This window comes from Budorcas taxicolor, chromosome 11 (genome assembly GCF_023091745.1).
Source record: "Budorcas taxicolor isolate Tak-1 chromosome 11, Takin1.1, whole genome shotgun sequence".
Taxonomy (NCBI): Eukaryota; Metazoa; Chordata; class Mammalia; order Artiodactyla; family Bovidae; genus Budorcas; species Budorcas taxicolor.
In genome coordinates this window covers 121536157-121558756 of record NC_068920.1, presented here as the reverse complement: position 1 = coordinate 121558756, position 22600 = coordinate 121536157, and positions in this window count along the sequence as shown.

Below are 22600 nucleotides of genomic sequence, written 5' to 3'. Positions count from 1 at the left end.
ACCCAAATCCTCCCCCAACTGTCCAGGACTGGCTTAGACCCACCACCTTCATTAAATTATGTCTGCCTACATAAAAATTATATCAAATTATGTCTACAGCCATCCTCTCTTTGTCTGCCTATATTGCTAGATCACTGTATCACTATTGTGGCATTTTATTACATACTAGCCTGCATCAACATCTGCAATGTTTTTTTAAAGAGTTATTTAACATTCATGGATGTTTGAACATACTTGTTGTAAACGATGACATTTCATAGTAATGCACATGTTATTATCATTATTAACTAGTTTATAACACTCCCCAAGATATGGGGATTATGCATAGATTTTTGTATGACATCAAGGAAAGCAGTGCATACTCCATGGCCCCTCTGAAAATACTTTCTGATGAATGAATGCATGGAGGATCAGTAGACTTGGAGCTAAACCACCGTAGTTTGCATCTGACACATTACCTGTCTGAATTGAAAGTAATTATTTAATCTCCACTTCAGTTTCCTTATTTATAAAATGGGATAATAATGGCACCTACTTCATAGAACTGCTTTCAGAATTAAATGAAATCATACATGTAAAGTGACTTACAGAGCATGCTTAGCACACAAGTATTCCCTAAGTATTAGTTATTTGAATGAATGAACAAAACAGAATGGACTACTATATTTTAAAATCTAGAAAAAATAATGACTATTTTTATTATCCCTAGAATGATGAGTGTAAAATAATATAGTACATAAGAATGTTAAGGGAACTGAGTATTCTCTGTAAGATATGTCATGCATGCATGCTAAGTTGTATCCGACTCTTTGTGATGCTATGTACCACAGCCCACCAGGCTCCTCTGTCCTTGGGATTGCATGAATACTGGAGTGGATTGCCATGCTTTCCTCCAGGAGATCTTCCTGATCCAGGGACTGAACCTGCTTTGGCAGGCAGGTTCTTTACTACTAGCGCCACCTGGGAAGCCCTTAAGATGTGTCATGATGTGTATATTTATTCCTGAAGAGACTTTTCAGGGTGAAGTTTATATTCAATATTGTTTTGTATTTTTCAAATAAAAATTCATGTAAGGTTTATATAGAAGAGATTTTGGTACACTTATTTTTCTAGACATCACATTACTTTTTAGATCTGAATAAATAATATTGCTGCATATTCCTTTGTTTTACGTTATTTAGAAGATAGTACTTAAAAGCAGCAATTAATTCCAGATGATTTTCTGTTTATATCTGTGTTGAGCTACTTTTGTAAAAAAAGAGTATGGGTTAATTTTGAAGTAGAAAATGATAATAGCAATTTCATGAGGAACTTCTTGAAAAATATTTGTTTCTTAAAGTTTCTCAAAATATTTAACTTTTCTAGGTTAATTTAGCAAATTAAATGTCTTCTGTCAAATTTGTTATGATTAAAACATAAAGATTTCCATCACTAATGATTTACACATGTATCAACCTTAAATCAAGTGAGTTTTATTGCTCTGTGGAGCCATCTGCTGGTCAGTGGTGTTATAGGTATATAAAATTTTTTGAATGAATGAATTTGTGACTCTAGCAAAACCTGCAGAAAATATCCTTCCAGATATAAAAAATGAGAGCAATTTGGCTCTAAGATAATGGAGACAATCACATTTAGAAAACAAATAGAGTGTATATTGGGGTGAATTGTTTCATTCATTCAGCAAGTTTTTGTAAACTTCTCACTGCTAATTGAATAGAGTAAAACATACGAAATTGAAACTGTTAGTCGCTCTGTCATGTCCAACTCTTCCATGGAATTCTCCAGGGCGGAATACTGCAGTGGGTAGCCATTCCCTTCTTCAGGATATCTTCCCAATCCAGGGATCAAACCCAGGTCTCCCACATTGCAGGCAGATTGCTCACCATCTGAGCCACCAGGGTATACACACACACACATATATACTTTATAGTATGTAGTTTTTTAAAAACCATGTAGATCAATAGTATTAGAGATGAAAGTCATGGTACTAAGGGTGCCCACAGGAGGTTAGGTTGTGAGCAAAAATGCTATTGTGGATATTACTGTTGATTATAACAGAACTAAGTTAATAAGTGTATTTTAAGAGCATGCATGTGCATTGATTTTACCCCCCAACTTGATTTGCAGTATTATGTTCCTATACTTCTTTTGTAATGTGTGAAAGTGAAAGTCACCCAGTTGTGTCCAGCTCTTTGTGACCCCATGGACTATACAGTCCATGGAATTCTCCAGGCCAGAATACTGGAGTGGGTAGCCTTTCCCTTATCCAGGGGGATCTTCCCAACCCAGGGATTGAACCCAGGTCTCCCACATTGCAGGCAGATTCTTTACCAGCTGAGCCACAAGGGAAGCTCAAGAATGCTGGAGTGGGTAGCCTATCCTTTCTCCAGTGTATCTTCCCAACCCAGGAATTGAACCAGGGGCCCCTGCATTGCAGGTGGATTCTTTACCAACTGAACTATCAGGGAATCCTCTTGTAATGTGTTCATGTATTTTATTTCTTATACCATGACATTTCCCTATGTAATTTAATTTATATCTTTATATAAATATTTATAATTTACATTATATTTATTAATGATATTTATATTATATAAATATTATTTACATTATATTATACATTATAAATATGAGCTATATTAATATGTATGGTATGTATATGTGTATATATTATATGCATATTATATGTATCATACATTATATGTATTATAAATATAAATTATAATTAATTATATAATTACAAATTATATTTATAATATTGTATTATATGTAATAAAATATATTTAGCTCTGATATTATACTTATTATTTATATCAGTTCAGTTCAGTCACTCAGTCATGTCCGACTCTTGGCGACCCCAAAAACCGCAGCACACCAGGCCTCCCTGTCCATCACCAACTCCTGTAGTTTACCCAAACCCATGTCCATTGAGTCAGTGATGCCATCCAACCATCTCACCCTCTCTGTCATCCACTTGTCCTCCTGCCCTCAATCTTTCCCAGCATCAGGGTCTTTCCAAATGAGTCAGCTCTTTGCATCAGGTGGCCAAAGGATTGGAGTTTAAGCTTCAACATCAGTCCTTCCAATGAACACCCAGGACTGGTCTCCTTTAGGGTGAACTGGTTGGATCTCCTTGCAGTCCAAGGAAGTCTCAAGAGTCTTCTCTAACACCACAGTTCAAAAGCATCAATTCTTCAGCACTCAGCTTTCTTTATAGTCCAACTCTAACATCCATACATTACCACTGGAAAAACCATAGCCTTGACTAGATGGACCTTTGTTGGCAAAGTAATGTCTCTGCTTTTCAATATGCTGTCTAGGTTGGTCATAACTTTCCTTCCAAGGAGTAAGCGTCTTTTAATTTCATGGCTGCAATCAGCCTCTGCAGTGATTTTGGAGCCCAAAAAAAAAAGTCTGACACTGTTTCCACTGTTTCCCTATCTATTTCCCATGAAGTGATGGGACCAGACGCCATGATCTTCGTTTTCTGAATGTTGAACTTTAAGCCAACTTTTTCACTCTCCTCTTTCACTTTCATCAAGAGGCTTTTTAGTTCTTCTTCACTTTCTGCAATAAGGGTGATGTCATCTGCATATCTGAGGTGATTGATATTTCTCCCAGCAACCTTGATTCCAGCTTGTGCTTCCTCCAGCCCAGCATTTCTCATGATGTACTCTGCATATAAGTTAAATAAGCAGGGTGACAATATACAGCCTTGACCTATTGCTTTTCCTATTTGGAACCAGTCTGTTGTTCCATGTCCAGTTCTAACTGTTGCTTCCTGACCTGCATATAGGTTTCTCTAAAGGGAGGTCAGATGGTCTAGTATTCCCATCTCTTTCAGAATTTTCCACAGTTTCTTGTGATCCACACAGTCAAAGGCTTTGGTATAGTCAATAAAACAGAAATAGAAGTTTTTCGGGAACTCTCTTGCTTTTTCCATGATCCAGTGGATGTTGGCAATTTGATCTCTGGTTCCTCTGCCTTTTCTAAAACCAGCTTGAACATCTGAAAGTTCCCGGTTCACGTATTGCTGAAGCCTGGCTTGGATAATTTTGAGCATTACTTTACTAGCGTCTGCTGCTGCTGCTAAGTCGCTTCAGTCGTGTCCTACTCTGTGCGACCCCATAGACAGCAGCCCACCAGGCTCCTCCATCCCTAGGGTTCTCCAGGCAAAAACACTGGAGTGGGTTGCCATTTTCTTCTGCAATGCATGAAAGTGAAAAGTGAAAGTGAAGTCACCCAGTCATGTGAGATGAGTGCAATTATGCGGTAGTTTGAGCATTCTTTGGCATTGCCTTTCTTTGGGATTGGAATGAAAACTGACCTTTTCCAGTCCTGTGGCCACTGCTGAGTTTTCCAAATGTGCTAGCATATTGAGTGCAGCACTTTCACAGCATCATATTTTAGGATTTGAAATAGCTCAACTGGAATTCCATCACCTCCACTTTGTTCGTAGTGATGCTTCCTAAGGCCCACTTGACTTCACATTCCAGGATGTCTGGCTCTAGGTGAGTGATCACACCATCATGATTATCTGGGTCATGAAGATCTTCTTTGTATAGTTCTTCTGTGTATTCTTGCCACCTCTTCTTAATATCTTCTGCTTCTGTTAGGTCCATACCATTTCTGTCCTTTATTGAGCCTAAGTTTGCATGAAATTTTCCCTTGGTATCTCTAATTTTCTTGAAGAGATCTCTAGTCTTCCCGTTCTATTGTTTTCCTCTATGTCTTTTCACTGATCTCTTAGGAAGGCTTTCTTATCTCTCCTTGCTATTCTTTGGAACTCTGCATTCAAATGGATATATCTTTCCTTTTCTCCTTTGCTTTTCACTTCCCTTCTTTTCACAGCTGTTTGTAAGGCCTCCTCAGAGAGCCATTTTGCTTTTTTGCATTTCTTTTTCTTGGGGATGATCTTGATTCCTGTCTCCTGTACAATGTCATGAACCTCCAGCCATAGTTCATCAGGCACTCTGTCTGTCAGATCTAGGCCCTTAAATCTATTTCTCACTTCCACTGTATAGTCATAAGGGATTTGATTGAGGTCATACCTGAATGGTCTAATGGTTTTCTCCACTTTCTTCAATTTCAGTCTGAATTTGGCAATAAGGAGTTCATGATCTGAGCCACAGTCAGCTCCTAGTCTTGTTTTTGCTAACTGTATAGAGCTTCTCCATCTTTGGCTGCAAAGAATAAAATCAATCTGATTTCAGTGTTGACCATCTGGTGATGTCCATGTGTAGAGTCTTCTCTTGTGTTGTTGGAATAGGGTGTTTGCTATATATTTTATATGTTTGTTATTTATATGTACTTATTATATATTAATACAATATACTTTATTATATAGTATATATATTTTTAGCTCTGATCTTTTGTCTTCAACAGCTGTTCAATGATATCCTATATAAACTTTACATATATCTTTGAGTATTACCTTTAGGACAATCTGCTTGGCATTTTTTGATGTGTATTATCAAAATGTAGAAGGCTACAGTTGTTTCTGGTAGGGATTTATTGGGATGGTATGAAAAGAGCACAGAGCCAGGAGTTAAAATAGTTGTCTCAGTTTCCTCATTTGTAAAATTATGATAGTTAACCTTTACAGCTGAATTTAACAGTTTTACATGTACTTTTATAATAATTTTCTCTCCATCCTACTCCACAGGAAACTTTTTCAGGTTAATTAAAATAACTGATTGTAAGTAGTTTGAACAGAGTAGGACAGGCTGTTCAAAGGGATAGATGGTCTAACTCTTGACCACTGTTTATTAATGGTTCCACCCAGTCTGCCTGACTCGTACTCATGCCCTACATTGCAGTTTCCACCCACCATCTGAAGGCAAAGGTGAAAGGTATATACGAGTAATAAGAAACTGCTCACGTCTCTCCCAGGTCTTTAAAAGTCTTGCTATTTGCCTTATAATGATGTTTTACGACTTTTATTCTTGTTTCTGTGTAATATTGTATGCTAATAATAGATCAAGTTGACCTCTTGGTAGGGAAGTTTGAATAGAACCTGGCAACTTCTGGAGACTTCATTTTGTATGGCAGTCAAGAGGCAATAGAGAATAATAGGAAAATACTGGGTCGGGCCTTACTTAATTTTAAAATTTCATCTATTTGCTTGCAAGCACAATAAAATTGTGATAAAGCTTTGAAAGAATCCAAGAAACAAAAGAGATGCCTTTGATTTGAAAGTCACTGTTACGTGGACTCACTAGCAGGATCTCTGTAGTTTTTTGTTACTTCCTGCATCAGCAGCTCTTGTGGGTGTTCTGATATCCGGTTTAGGTAAAGCCTATCCCTCATGATGGCCTCTAGTGAGTGTCTATCATGTGTTTAACTCCTGTTCTTAATGTTGTGGTCTCACATTTAGAATCCATTATTTTCTAAGTCAGAGTTTTTCTTGACTGGTTATTGCTTATTAGTTATTCTCACCTGGAGCTTGTCTGTGATAAGTTTTACATCATGTTGGTCTTCTTGCCTCATAGCTGAAATTTTTTGTTGTTGTTCTTTGTGTTCTCTGAAGGTTTGAATCTCTATCTTATTGCACCTCTACTATTTCAAAACAAGCATTTCCTCTACAGTTCATGATCTCATACATCACTGAACCATGTTTACATATTTTTTAAAAAAACTTTTAACTCCTTAAACAAATACTGAAAACAATGTGTAAAAGTCACCAAATAAGTAAATAATATTCAGAAACAAGTGTATTTCTTATAAACACTCTTATGAGCTGTATTAAGTTGAAAACAAGTGTTGTAGAATTTTCTAAACTTAATTTAAAAATATGAATAAACCAATGCTTTCAGATATATGTAATTCCTTTAAAAAAATCACTACACATTTGTGATAAGTTTGTAAATTAACAGTCAGTGGAGTGAACCCATGAAATGTTATCTGAGTCTCAGGTTTTTTTCCATTTACAAAATTACATTTTGTAAATGGAAAAAATATATTAATAATATAAGAATATTAATTGTACTTGCCTCATAAGTTTTAGTAAGCATTATAAATAAGATAATGTATATAAAACCAATTATTTGCTCAGTCAATAGATGGGGAAACAGTAGAAACAGTGACAGACTTTTATTTTGGGGACTCCAAAATCACTGCAGATGGTGACTCCAGCCATGAAATTAAAAGACGCTTGCTTCTTGGAAGAAAAGTTATGACCAACCTAGACAGCATATTCAAAAGCAGAGACATTACTTTGCCAACAAAGTCCATCTAGTCAAAGCTATGGCTTTTCCAGTAGTCATGTATGGATGTGAGAGTTGGACTTTGAAGAAAGCTGAGCACCAAAGAATTGATGCTTTTGAACTGTGATGTTGGAGAAGACTCTTGAGAGTCCCTTGGACTGCAAGGAGATCCAACCAGTCCATCCTAAAGGAAATCAGTCCTGAATATTCATTGGAAGGACTAATGTTGAAGCTGAAACTCCAATACTTTGGCCACCTGATGCGAAGAACTGACTCAATGGAAAAGACCCTGATGCTGGGAAAGATTGAAGGTGGGAGGAAAAGGGAACAACAGAGGATGAGATGGTTGGATGGCACAAACGACTCAATGGACATGAGTTTGAGTAAACTTCAGGAGTTGGTGATTAACAGGGAAGCGTGGCGTGCTGCAGTCCATGGGGTTGCTAAGAGTCGGACACAACTGAGCGGCTGAACTGAACGAACGGTGCTCAGTCAGTTATGGTGTAATATATTTTTACTCCCACTTGGAATGAAAACTGGAGAGAGAAAAAAAATCAGCTGCTAACTAACACAAAGTCTTTTGTAACTGCTTCTGGAAAGGGCTGGCCTTACGACAGACATGCTGGTGATGCTAAAGGAAACAGAAGAACACATAGCCTTTCCAGAGCCATGGACATCAATACGGCCTTCATCTGCTGACGTCCTATGTGCCCATCTTGCTGTTGAGCTGATTCTCTTCTCCCCATGCCTTCCACAACCAAAAACATGGTTGAAGAAATAGAGAACAACAGCACTGACATTCTTGTCTTTTTCGATAATAGCCATTCTAACAGAGGACTTCTCTGGTGGCTCAGATTGTAAAGAATCTGCCTGTAATGAGGGAGACCTGGGTTCGATCCTTGGGTTGGGAAGATCCCCTGGAGGAGGGCATGGCAACCCACTCCAGTATTCTTGCCTGGAGAATCTCCATAGATAGAGGAGCCTGGTGGCCTACAGTCCCTGGCATCCCAAAGAGTTGGACACAACTGAGCAACTAAGCACAGCGCAGCACATTCTAACAGATGTGAGGCAATATCTCAGTGTTCATTTGATTTGCATTTCCCTGATGATTAGTGATCTTGAATGCCTTTCCACATACCTTTTGACTGTTTGTATATGCTCTTTGGAAAAATGTCTATTCAGGTCCTTAGCTCAGTTTTTGATTTGATTATTTGTTTTTTTTGCTATTGAGTTGTATGAGTTTCATATGTGTTTTGGATATTAACTCCTTATCATATATATGGCTTGCAAATATTTTTTTCCCATTCCATAAGTTACCTTTTCATTGTGTTGATTGTTTCTGTTTGCCTTGAAGAAGCTTTTTATTTTGATAAATCCCAGGTGGCCCCAGTGGTAAAGAACCTGCTTGCCAATTCAGGAGCTGTAAGAGATGAAGGTTTGATTCCTGAGTTGGGAGGATCCCATGGAGGAGGGCATGACAGTCCACTGCAGTATTCTTGCCTGGAGAATCTCATGGACAGAGGAGCCTGGTGGGCTTAAGTCCATAGGGTCAGAAAGAGTCAGACACAGCTAAAGTGACTTAGCATGTTCACGCACAGTACCACATATTGATTCTTGTTTTAGTTGCTTATGCTTGTGATGTTATATCCAAAAAATCATTCCCAAGACCAATGTCAAAGAGCTTTCCCATATATTTTCTTCTAGTAATTTTATGGTTTAAGGTGTTACAATTAAGTCTTCAATCCATTTTGAGTTAATTTTTGTAAGTGGTATAAGATAAGGATCCACTTTCATTCTTTTGCATGTGGACATAGAGTTTCCCTGGAGAAGGCAATGGCACCCCACTCCAGTACTCTTGTCTGGAAAATCCCATGGACGGAGGAGCCTGGTAGGCCGCAGTCCATAGGGTCGCGAAGGGTCGGACACGACTGAGCGACTTGACTTTCACTTTTTTTAATACATGTATTTTTTTATTTGTATTTATATACATATATTCTTTTCATATTATTTTCCATTATGGTTTATCACAGGATTTTTTTTTTAATTTTTAGTTTTACTTTGTTTTGCTTTACAATACTGTATTGGTTTTGCCGTACATTCACTTTCACTTTTCACTTTCATGCATTGGAGAAGGAAATGGCAACCCACTCCAGTGTTCTTGCCTGGAGAATCCTAGGGACAGCAGAGCCTGGCAGGCTGCTGTTTATGGGGTCGCACAGAGTCGACACAACTGAAGCAACTTAGCAGTAGCAGCAACATATAGTTTCACCAACGTTATCTATTGAAAAGACAATCTTATTCCCATTAAGCATTCTTGGATCCTTTGTCAAATGTTAGTTTACCATGTATACATGAGTTTATTTCTAGGCTCTCAATTGTGTTCTATTGATCTATGTGTCTGTTTTTATGCCAGTACCATACTGACTTTATTTCTATAGCTTTGCAATATAATTTGAAATCAGGATATGTGATGCCTCAAGCTTTATTCTTTCTCATGACTGCTGTGGCTGTTCAGGGTTTTTTTGTGATTCCATATGAATTTTAGGATTGTTTTCTCTAGTTCTATGAAAAATGTCATTGAAATTTTGATAGGAATTACATTTATAGATGGCTTTGGGTAGTATGGACAATTTAAGAATATTAACTTTCAGTCCATAAACACAGTATATCTTTCCATTTATTTGTGTCTCAATTTCTTTCATTAGCATCTTATAATTTTCAGTGTAGAGATCCTTGGTTAAAGTTATTTCTAAGTATTTTATTGTTCTTGGTGTTATCATGAATGGGATTGTTTTCATTGTTTCTTTTTGTATATTTATTCCTATATAGGAATAGACTGATTTTTGTATGTTGTTTCTTGTGTCCTGAAACTTTACTGAATTCATTTATTGATTCTAACAGTTTTTGGGTGCAGTCTTTAGGATTTTCATATTATCAGCAAACAGACATAATTTTGCTGCTTCTTTTCCAGTATGGATGCCTTTTATTTCTTTTTCTTGCCTAACTGCTCTGGCTAGGACTTCCAGTACTATATTGACAAGAAGTGGTAAGAGTGCTCACCTTTGTGTTGATCTTGATCTTAGGGGAAGGCTTTCGGTCTTTCACCACTGACAATGATATTAGCTATGGATTTGTCATATGTGGCCTTTATTATGTTGGAGTATGTTCCTTCTAAGCCCATTTTAAGATTTTTTATTATGAAAGAATATTGAATTTTGTTAAATGCTTTCTCTGCATCTTTTGAGATGATCGTTTGGTTTTTGTGTTTCATTCATTTAATGTGGTTTATCACATTTATTGGTTTGCATATGTTGAATCATTCTTGCATCCCAAGAATAAATCCCATTTAATCATGCTGCACAGTCCTTTTAGTGTACAATTAAATTTGGTTTCCTAGTATTTTGTTAAATATTTTTATATCTAAATTCATCAGGAATAATTGGCTTCTGCTTTCTTTTCTAGTAGTATCCTTATCTGGCTTTGGAATCAGGGTAAGGCTAGCCTCATAAGGTGAATTTGTGAGTGTTCTCTCTTTGAGTTTTTTTGGAAAAGTTTGAGAAGATTTGATACTAAATTCCTCAAATGTTTGGCAGATTTCATCTGTGAAGCCATCTGGTACTGGACTTTTCTGAATTGGGGTTTTCAATATTATGGTTTTCTTTATTACTCCTTTGATCCCCTTATTTATATGGGCCTGTTCAGGCTTCCTACTCTTAATTCAACCTTGTTAAGTTATATGTTTCTAGGAATTTATTCATTTCATCTAGATTGTACTATTTTGGGTATGTAATTGTTCACATTATTCTCTTATGATCCTTTGTATTTCTGTGGTAACAGTTGTACTGTCTTGTTTCATTTCTAATTATATTTATTTGAGTTCTATCTCTTTTCTCTTGGTAATCTAACTAAAATGTTGTCAATTTTGATCATCTTTAAAAAACAAAACCCAACTCTTAATTTTGTTGATCTTTTCTATTGTTTTTCTACTCTCCATTTTATTTATACTCTGATCTTTTTTACCCCCTTCCTTCTGCTAACTTTGAATTTTGTTTGCTCTTTTTTCCCTAGTTCCTTGAAGTGTGAAGTTAGATTGTTTATTTTAGATCTTCCTTGCTTCTGAATATAGGGATTTATTACTCTGATTTTCCCTCTTGGAACTGCTTTTTCTGCATCCCTTAAGCTTTGTATCTTGTATTTCCATTTTCATTCATCCCAAGATATTTTTGATTTCTATTTTGATAAGTATTCTTTGACCTATTGGTTGTTCAGTAGCATGTTGTTTAATCCCCACATATTTGTGAATTTTCTAGTTTTCTTCTTGTAATTGATTTCTAGTTTCATACCCATGTGGTCAAAAAGATGCTTGAGATGATTTCAGTCTTCTTAAATTTACTAAGACTGGTTTTGTGGCCTTGCACTTGAAAAGAATATATATTATGTTGATTTTGGATGGATGTTCTATATGTTTCTATGCAGACCAGCGAATCTAACACATTATTTAAGTTCAATGTCTTCAAAGTCAATGATTCTTTCTTCTCCTTGATCAAATCTGCTATTGAGGCTCTCAACAAATTCTTCAGTTCAGTTTAGTCATTGTATTCTTCAGCTCTAAAATTTGTTTGGTTCTTTTTTCCTCTTTGTGCAACTTCTTGTTTTATTCTTATGTTGTTTTCCTAATGTTTGTAAGTTGTATATCTGTGTCCTTTTTTAGCTTTCTGAGCATTTTTAGAACAATTATTTTGAATTCTTTGTCAGGTAATTCATGTATCTCTGTTTCTTTGGGGTCAGTTACTGAATGTTTACTATGTTCCTTTGGTAGTGCTATGATTTCTTGATTCTTTGTGATTCCTATAGTCTTGTGTAGGTATGTGGCTACTTGAAGAAGCAGTCACATTTTCCATGCTTTGTGGACTGACTTCAGTTAGGAAAGACCTTCACTTGTGAATGGGGACACACTAGAGTACGCTATGATTTTGAATCTAGTGGCACAGGGCAACAAGTGTGGGAATTTGTGGTGACTCCAGATCCAAAGAGGCATCATGGCTCTTTGACTCAGTCTGCTGGGGTACACAGCATTAACAACTATGTGGTTCTTGGCTAGCACCATCTCTAGTGGCTGCAAATGCTGTTGGGGTCCTCACTAGCACCTCTAGGTCCAACTGTTAGGTAACAGGAAATGCAAGAGTAGTGGCTGGTGCTTGTGGTGTGCACACACTTGGCTGCAGCAACCACCTATAGATCCTTATACAGTGACAGGGGCCTACTGCAGACACACACAGAGTGGTGGGGGCCACAGCAAACAGAAAGGACCTGCCCAGATGTGGTACACTTACAGCTATTAGGCCCCACCTGTTAGTACACACACTGCTAGGTCTTACCACAGGAGCAGTGGAGACTAGTGCTGGAAGTCAGGCTGGGGTTTTCAGGTACACAGCTGGAGGGCCTAGCTTCTGATGAGTCCCATGGTGCAGGCCAGTGACAGGAAACAGGGTCAGTGTGCACGTGTGGCTGTGGATCTTGCCACAGGTACACACATATCAGTGGGGGCTGATGACATATGACAGGCTGGCAGCATGCAGGGGGACAGCTGAAGGACTAGCTCTGAGTGTGTACACATTGATAGGGCACAGCTGTGAGAGTGGTGTCTTGCATTCATGTAGCTGCAGGGGCCTGGACCAGCCACCAGTCCAGGCCCTAAGCTCCTAAGCAAAGGTGGGGAGATGAGAGGAAGATGGGAAAGACCCAGCTGGGTGGTGTCTGTGCACATGAATACCTGTGGGGCAAAAAATGGTGAAATCTGGAGGAATTCTGTGGGAGCTGCTGTGGGTGTTGGGTTCTTCATAGGTGAAAGCTGCTGAGGTCCTCAGCCAAGCAGGTCACTGGAAACTGATTGCTCCTACTGCGTGGCTGACACTGGTAGCCCCTGCTTTTCTCCTTGTTTGTAGCCGCCTCTATAGATCTCAGATTTGTAGTTCTCTGGGTGAAGTAAAACCAAAGAGGATCCTTCATGTGGTGCACCAAAAGCCTGGGGACCAGATTGCTCACTCTGCTCTCCCAGCAATGGGAACTCTTTCCAGTCAGGGAATTTTCTCCTGATGTTGAGCAGTGTCAGCCTAGAGGGTGGGATGCTACAGGCAAAATGAACTTATTTTCTTTCCTTTATTGTGCACGGATTGCCCTGTTTTTGTGTTGCTGAAGTTTCTTAAGTGGACTGTATATCTCTCCACAGTGCTGAATGTGTTCATAAATTTCTGTCTGATCTGTTGATCTTTGTGGAAAGACTGAAACTGGGGTCTCTTACACCATCATTTCAGTTGAAGAAAACTGTATAGAAGAGAGTAAACCAGTTCCTCAGAATACCATGGAGAGTTTAGAAATGACAACAATTTGACCTATGCAATTATGCTCCTCCTAATACTGCCCCCAATACATACCCTGTTCAGAATGATCGCTACTTTCTACAAAATGTTAACAAGAGAGATGAACTTGACCTAGGAGGAGCCAGTCTAAAAAACAATGATCATGAAGTTAAGAGTTGAAGGGACGAATACAGCAAATAAGCCTGCAGGTTAAAAAAAAAAAAATCTTTGGACTCAAGATTATGTATCAAAGCAAGCCTTTGACTATGGTGATTTATACATGGGATTGAAAAGAAACCTCCTAAAGCAGTTCATGGAAGCTTCAAAGAAATGCAAGGCCTGGCTGACCAATAACCAGTTATGGAAAATTTAGACCCCAAAGCAGTCCTTGGAACCCTGAATCCATGTCAGTAAGAAGTGGGCTATAAAATCTGTACAGGAGTGGGATACTCTCCAATGACCAAATAAAATGTAACCATGGAGGATAAATGGGAGATTCTCCAAAGGGCAGAGGTGGGACTAAGAGTCAGATGGTTCAGCCATGGAGCTGACTTCCCTATCAGAGCCCTCCCCATTTCTCTCCAGCAGGATTCCATGTGTGTCATGGACCACTGATGGCTCCAGGTTTTCTATTCATACTGTAGTCATCCTGCTTTCTCTCCTCACATTTTAGACTGGGGGTGTTGAAGGCAGATTAACTCCATGGCTTCGTGGGGAACCACTATGAAACTGACAGAGAGGGATAAGAATGACTCAAACTGAATGCAACAACTGAATGATATCTTGGGGTTGGAATGATCCCTTCAAGTTAAGTATATATTTGATGAAAAGATAAGTATAGGTGGGTTTCCCTGATGGCTCAGATGGTAAAGAATCCATCTGCAATGTGGGAGACCTGGGTTCGAACCCTAGGCTGGGAAGATCTCCCGGAGAAGGGAACAGCTACCCACTCCAGTATCCTTGCCTGGAGAATTCCACGGACAGAGGAGCCTGGCAGGCTATAGTCCATGGGGTCGCAAAGAGTCAGACACGACTGAGCAACTTGCACACTTAAGTATGGGTATTGGGAACCTAAAAAGGAATTTGTTCAGTCATTCGGTCATGTCCGACTCTTTGCAATCCCATGGATTATAACCCGCCAGGTTCTTCTATGCATGGAATTTTCTAGGCAAGAATACTGGAGTGGGTTGTCATTTTCTACTCTAGGGGATCTTCCTGACTCAGGGACCGAACCCAAGTCTCTTGTCTGTCTCCTTCATTTGAAAGACAGGTGCTTTACCACCAGCACCAATTATATGAGTCAAGATCAACTATGGAAAACAGACACTGTTTTAAACAAAGATGTTTATTACATGTAATTAGAAACTTAAAGGATTTTAGGTAGAGATGTAGAGTTAAGTTCTAGGCGACACTTTCAAAAATAACTGTCAGAACAGTTTTGCATAACTAACCATTGATGGAAATGTGACTTCTGCTACCAGCAGGAGACCATCACTGGGACTGTAACAGGCTTCTGGAGCACATACCTGGAATCAGGTAGCTGCTGCCATCACCACCACACTGCTCGTTTCAGATCTATGCTGAATCTCTGAGATGGATATCCTCTAAAATAGGCCCATTCTTACCCATGAAGTTAGCTACTAAAATGCTGTTGCAGGAGAAGCCAGTGCTTTATGCCTGCTAGCAGAAAGGGTGAAAGAAACAGCAGAATGGCTTTCACCTCATTCACTTCCACCTCCCAAATCTTAAGAGCATCTAATTAGCAAAAGCTAAATCATATAGAATCCTAGTTGGGAAAAGTTGTTTTCAGCTTTCCAGCCTCTGCAATACAGAAAGGTACACTAAAAGGAAGGTGGAGTGAATATTTAGGCAGCCAGTTGACCTTATCCACCATGCAAGTACTGTAGGTTGACTTCCCATTATTTCCCAGCCCCCTTTCCTTTGCCTTCCTCTGCAATACAGACTGAAAAGATAAAGATTTTGTCAATTTCCAGTCTCTCCTGCAACTGGAAGTGCCCTTGTGAAACAGTTCTGGCCAATAAGGTGTAAGCAGAAGTTTGCTAAATGGACTTGGGAAAGCACTGCTTTCCCCGTGTGTGCATGAGTGCACCCTAAGTTGTGTCCGACCCTGCGACACTATGGACTGTAGCCCATGAAGCTCCTCTGTCCATGGGATTCTCCAGGCAAGAACAAAGTGGGTGATGAATCCTTTTGATCTTTCCTTTCTTCCTTCCAAAAATGGAAATGTGCTGCCTGGAGGGACAACCATCTGTTGACCATAAGGCTGAAAGCTAGCAAATTAAGAATAATGGAGCAGAATGAGAAAATGACTGAGTCTTTGATTACACTGAGCAGCTGCAAGTGCCATGGATTGTCTGCCTTATATTTCTTATTATATGAGAAAAATAAACTTTCCCTGTTTGTTTAAGCTATTATTCACTTTTCAAATACTTGCAGGCAAACATTCCTAAATGTTTTAGACTTTCCTGTCGCTATTGTTCAGTTGCAAAGTCATGTCTGACTCTTTGAGACCCCATGGACTACAGCATGTCAGGCTTCCCTAAGCTTCACTATCTTTCGAAGCTTGCTCAAATTCATATCCATTGAGTGAGTGATGCCATCCAACCATCTCAACCCCTATTACCCTTATCTCCTCCTGCTCTCAATCTTTCCCAACATCAGGGTCTTTTTCAGTGAGTCAGTTCTTCGCATTAGGTGGCCAAAGTGTTGGAGCTTCAGCTTCAGCATCAGCCCTTCCAATGAATATTCAGGACTGATTTCCTTTAGGAATGACTGGTTTGATCTCCTTGAAGTCCAAGGCATTCTCAAGAGTCTTCTCCAACACCACAGTTCAAAAGCATCAATTCTTCAGCAGTCAGCCTTCTTTATGGTCCAACTCTCATATTCCTACATGACTCCTAGAAAAACCATAGCTTTAAATATTCAGACCTTTGATGGGAAAGTGATGTCTTTGCTCCAAATCACTGCAGATAGTGACTACAGCCATGAAATTAAACGACGCTTGCTCCTTGTAAAAAAATCTATGATAAACCTAGACATCATTTTGCCGACAAGGATCTGTCATATCTTCTCTTCTGAGGAAGCATCTCCTAATTTTATGGCTGCAGCCACTATCTGCAGTGATCTTGAAGCCCAAGAAAATAATACCTACCACTGTTTCTACTTTTTCTCTATCTATTAACCATAAAGTGATGGGACCAGATGCTATGATCTTAGGTTTTTGATTGCTGAGTTTTAAGCCAGTTTTTTCACTCTTCTCTTTCACCCTCATCAAGAGGCTCTTTAGTTCCTCTTCACTTTCTGCCACAAAATGGTTATAAAAATGAAATTATATACCTTATTTAAGAGTACTTTTAAAAGTATTAAATGCTATGTAAATAAATCTTGTGAAGCATCTACCAAGGTGTTTAATCAACAAAATATATACTATCAATATACATGCAGATTTATCCACATGTTACCCTATTGTTATTCAATCCATGCAGAGCTATATATCTATCTGGGATTATTTTCCTTCTGTTGGAGAGTACCCTTTCTTATTTCCTTTAATGACAGATTCTCTCAATTTATGTTAGTCTGGAAATGACCTTATTATGTTTCATTTTTGAAATTTTCATTGGGTATATAATTCTAGGTTGGTACTAATTTTCTTTTATTATTTTGAAGATATTACTGCCTTTACTCTTTCATTTTTCTGTTAAAAATCACACTATTTGATCTTATTGCTGTTCCTATATGCCTTTTATTCTCTGGCTGCTTAATTTTAAGACATTTTTGTCTTTGATTTTAGTGCTTTTGCTATGATGTGCATAGGTGTGGTTTGCTTTGTATTTTTACTGCTTAAGAATTTTTTTCTTTGTGTTTTTCTGTTTGTGGAGCTATTTTTAAGAATGCTTTTATTTATTTTTCAGCTTTGTTGAGGCATAATTGACAAAGAAAACTGTAATATATTTAATTAATAATTAATCAGTGATTAATAGTTAATCATAATTAATGATTATTGTATACATTTGCATTATTAAAGGATTCCCATAATCTAGTTAAATAACACATCTATTGCTTCACATATTTACCATTTTTTGGTGAGAATGCTTAGCAAATTTCTATTATACAATATCATTATCTGTAATCATCATGCTACACATTAGAGCCTCAGATTTATTAATCTTATAACTGAAAGTTTGTACTCTTTTATCAACTTTCTCTCATTTTTCCCTCTTCTGCAGCCCATGGCAGCCATTATTCTACTTTTTGTATCTATGAGTTTGAGTTTTATTTTTTAGATTCTACATGTTAGTGATACCATGCAGTACTTGTCTCTCTCTGTCTGGTTTATTTCACTTATCATAATGCTCTCCACAGATTCACCTATGTTGTCACAAATGGCAAGTTTCCTTCTCTTTTTTTTAAGGCTGAATAATATTCCATTGTGTGTATGTGTCTCACATTTTCTTGGTCCATTTATCCATCAATGCACATTAAGTATAGTTTTTTTTTTTTAATTTTAAAATCTTTAATTCTTACATGTGTTCCCAAACATGAACCCCCCTCCCATCTCCCTCCCCATAACATCTCTGTGGGTCATCCCCATGCACCAGCCCCAAGCATGCTATATCCTGCGTCAGACATAGACTGGCGATTCAATTCTTACATGATAGTATACATGATAGAATAAATCATTGGCTGATAATTTCAGTATCCTGATCTTCTGTGGATGTTTCTATTATCTGCTTAGATCAAATTTTGTCCTCTTGATGGGCATTCAGTTTGAAAAATTATAGAGACAATTTTTGACCCTGAATGTGTTATTTTGTTCCATAGAGGATTTATTCTTGCTCTGGAAGAAACTGGACTAGTGGCAGATAACCTTAACCAAGTATTGAAATTATTCAAAGTGTCCTAACAGTATCAGTAAAGCAGTAGTTCTCAACCCTAGATGCACATTAGAATCAGTGTGAAATATTTAAAAACACATAGGTGACTAGATTCCACACCAGAGATCTGGTTCAATTTTTTTGGAGTGAGGCTTTTTTTTTTTTTTTTGTAGTCTTTTTAAAATTTTATTTGAAATATTTATAGATTCATATGTTGTTAAAAAGAAATGTAACATGTATGGGGAATTCCCATTTACTCCTTTCCCACATCTCTCCCTGGAGAAGGGAATTGCAACCTATTCCATATTCTCGCCTGGAAAATCCCATAGACAGAGGAGTTTGGTGGGCTATAGTCCATGGGGTTGCAAAGAGTCAGACACGACTGAAGCAACTTAGCCTGCATGCATGTACATCTCTCCCACCAAATGCCAACATCACACAGAACTGCAATATCGAAACCAGGAAATGGACATTGGCACAATTCATACAGCATATTCAACAGTTATACAGGCACTTGTGTGTGTGTGTGGAGGGGGAGGAGTTCAGTGTAATTTTTTCACATCTGTAGCTTTCCATATGCCAAAGCCTTCAACTGTGTGGATCACAATAAACTGTGGAAGATTCTGAAAGTGATGGGAATACCAGACCACCTGACCTGCCTCTCGAGAAACCTGTATGCATGTCAGGAAGCAACAGTTAGAACTGGACATGGAACAACAGAATGGTTCCAAATACAGGAAGGAGTACGTCAACGCTGTATATTGTCACCCTGCTTATTTAACTTCTATGCAGAGTACATCATGAGAAATGCTGGGCTGGAAGAAGCACAAGCTGGAATCAAGATTGCCGGGAGAAATATCAATCATCTCAGATACGCAGATGACACCACCTTTATGGCAGAAAGTGAAGAGGAACTAAAAAGCCTCCTGATGAAAGCAAAAGAGAAGAGTGAAAAAGTTGGCTTAAAGCTCAACATCCAGAAAACTAAGATCATGGCATCTGGTCCAATCACTTCATGGGAAATAGATGGGGAAACAGTGGAAACAGTGTCAGACTTAATTTTGGGGGGCTCCAAAATCACTGAAGATCAGATGGTGACTGCAGCCATGAAATTAAAAGACGCTTACTCCTTGGAAGGAAAGTTATGACCAACCTAGATAGCATATTCAAAAGCGGAGACATTACTTTGCAAACAAAGGTCCATCTAGTCAAGGCTATGGTTTTTCCTGTGGTCATGTATGGATGTGAGAGTTGGACTGTGAAGGCTGAATGCCAAAGAATTGATGCTTTCGAACTGTGTTGTTGGAGAAGACTCTTGAGATTCCCCTGGACTGCAAGGAGGTCCAACCAGTCCATCCTAAAGGAGATCAGTCCTGGGTGTTCTTTGGAAGGAATGATGCTAAAGCTGAAACTCCAATACTTTGGCCACCTAATGCGAAGAGTTGACTCATTGGAAAAGACTCTGATGCTGGGAGGGATTGGGGGCAGGAGGAGAAGGGGACGACAGAGGGTGAGATGGCTGGATGGCTTCACTGACTTGATGGGCATGAGTCTGAGTGAACTCCGGGAGTTGGTGATGGACAGGGAGGCCTGGCGTGCTGTGGTTCATGGGGTCGCAAAGAGTTGGACAAGACTGAGCGAATGAACTGAACTGAACAGAAGCCTTCCATAACCACCATCACAATAGGCATGCTCAACTGTACAGTCCCTCTCTGTGACACCCATTATAGCCACACCCATCATCTCCCCTCTATCTCTAACACCTGGCAATCACTAATCTGCTGTCCATCCCAGTTAGTGTTATTTCATAATTGTTAATATAGACGAATCATGCATATCATCATGAGATTGGCTCTTCTCACTCAGCGTAATTGCACAGATATTTTTTAAATTGTTCAGTTCAGTTGCGTCTGACTCTTTGCAACCCCATGAATTGCAGCACGCCAGGCCTCCCTGTCCATCACCAACTCCCAGAGTTCACTCAGACTCATGTCCATTGAGTCAGTGATGCCATCCAGCCATCTTATCCTCTGTCGTCCCCTTCTCCTCCTGCCCCCAATCCCTCCCAGCATCAGAGTCTTTTCCAATGAGTCAACTCTTCACATGAGGTGGCCAAAGTACTGGCGTTTCAGCTTTAGCATCATTCCTTCCAAAGAAATCCCAGGGCTGATCTCCTTCAGAATGGACTCGTTGGATCCCCTTGCAGTACAAGGGACTCTCAATAGTCTTCTCCAGCACCACATTTCAAAAGCATCAATTCTTCGGCGCTCAGCTTTCTTCCCAGTCCAACTCTCACATCCATACAGATATTTTTTAAACTTTAGGCTATTAATAGCTTTTTCAGTCTCCTTAGGTAATTCTGATGTGCGTTCATGATTGAAAACCATGTTGTAAGGGCTGGACTGTTTCCTGTCCACTGTTACTCCTTGGTGTAGCCTTTCAGTTTCCCAAACAAAAGGCTGGGGTGTTTCCTAGGGCCACTCCTCCTTGATAGATTTTTTTCCAGCCCAAGAAGTTTGCTGAGCCTCTCATGCCCTCACTTTCATAATCAGCAACTCTCTCTATGGAAAAGAGGATCAAATGCTGAGTTCCCCCTCTAGACTTCTTTCTTGGCCCTACTGGGGATCTTGGCCCTATTAACTTCTCAACAGTTTTCTGGAGCCTTAAACAAATGTTTACTTTCTATTTTCTCCATCGTAGGCAGTTGTTACCAGTGCCAGGATTAATTCCAAATAACCTACTCAGCCATTATCAGGGGTAGAACTCTATTTAATAATATTTAAATTAAACTAAAACATTGAGCCTAGAGAAAATATGTAGACTAATGGGGATTATTATAATTATAGGCTATGGGGGGGAAATTGGTCATAGAGTTTCTTGTCATAAGATTTTCATGTTTTCTACAATTGAACCATAAATTTATGTTACATTGGGCAATATTTTGTTATTAAATTATATTTTACATTCATTTTTATCACCACACTTAAACAAGTGATATCAGGTTACATATCTGAACTTCAAGGGGAAAATCTCTAGCTACTAAGACAAAAAATGTCAGTTGAATTTTGGAGGAATTCTTTAATATTACTGTTCAGAAACAATAGGCTCAAACCTTTTGATTTGTAAGACTTAGTTTTTGTTAAAAGAGAAAAAATTTTCTTGTAATTTTACACTAGATTTAAATAGAAAGTGCCAACTCTGAGGGTTAAGAATAGTTTATTTTAAAAAATAAGAGTAGAGAAGAGTGCATGACAATATATAATGGCCATTTTTCTGTGTCCTCTCCCCATGGGAAAAAAGGAAGCGAGAAATTTGAACAGCAGTCAGGGAGAAGAGGTTTTGAAGGGGGGTAATAAAATATAGACTCTTTTCTTAAGAACCATCCCCCTATCTTGCTTTACTGCTATACATGCCACCTACCTACAGTCAAAGCCCAGATGGAAAAAGTATAATAGAAACAGCCAGAAAGCTTTGAGAAAATCCCAACCAAAGAGACTCTAGAACTTGAGTAACCCCGAGTTTAGTGAGTTTGGCCAGGATTTTGAGAAACTCGCCACCCGGGAGGGTAGATGGGCCAGCTTGAGGGAGGTGTGTGGGCAGATGGGCCTAAGAGCCTGTGGGTGGAATCTCATACTCCAGAGTGGTTCTGGAAGACATTGAAAGTTCCTGAGCTCCCAATGATGATGAAAAAGTGATGAGGAAGCCAAAGGACTGAAAAAGAAGCTTGGGATGAGGTTCAAAAGGACCCTTAACATCAGGGCAGGTGACAGCAGTTTATACTCTCATCTTGATAAAGTCTAGCACAAGAACAAGGTACTCCTGCCCAGGCCAAGATGTTCTGATAAACTCAGGGTAAATTAGATCTCATCCATAACCTGGCAAGAAGTTGGGTAACCTCAGATCTTGGAGCTGATTGAACATTTACTACATTTTAAACTAAACTATGTTAAACCAACAGTCAGAATTGAGCATTTTCTAGTCAAAGAAATTGAGTCCAAGAACTAAACTGAATTCAATTTTAGCACCTTGTCCTGTGAATGTTAAAACCTCTGTAATATATACATTATTATCACTAAGAAATTGCCCCTTTGTAGCTTTTTTTTTCTTCAGAGATGACTTAATTCTTCCAACTTTTTCATTC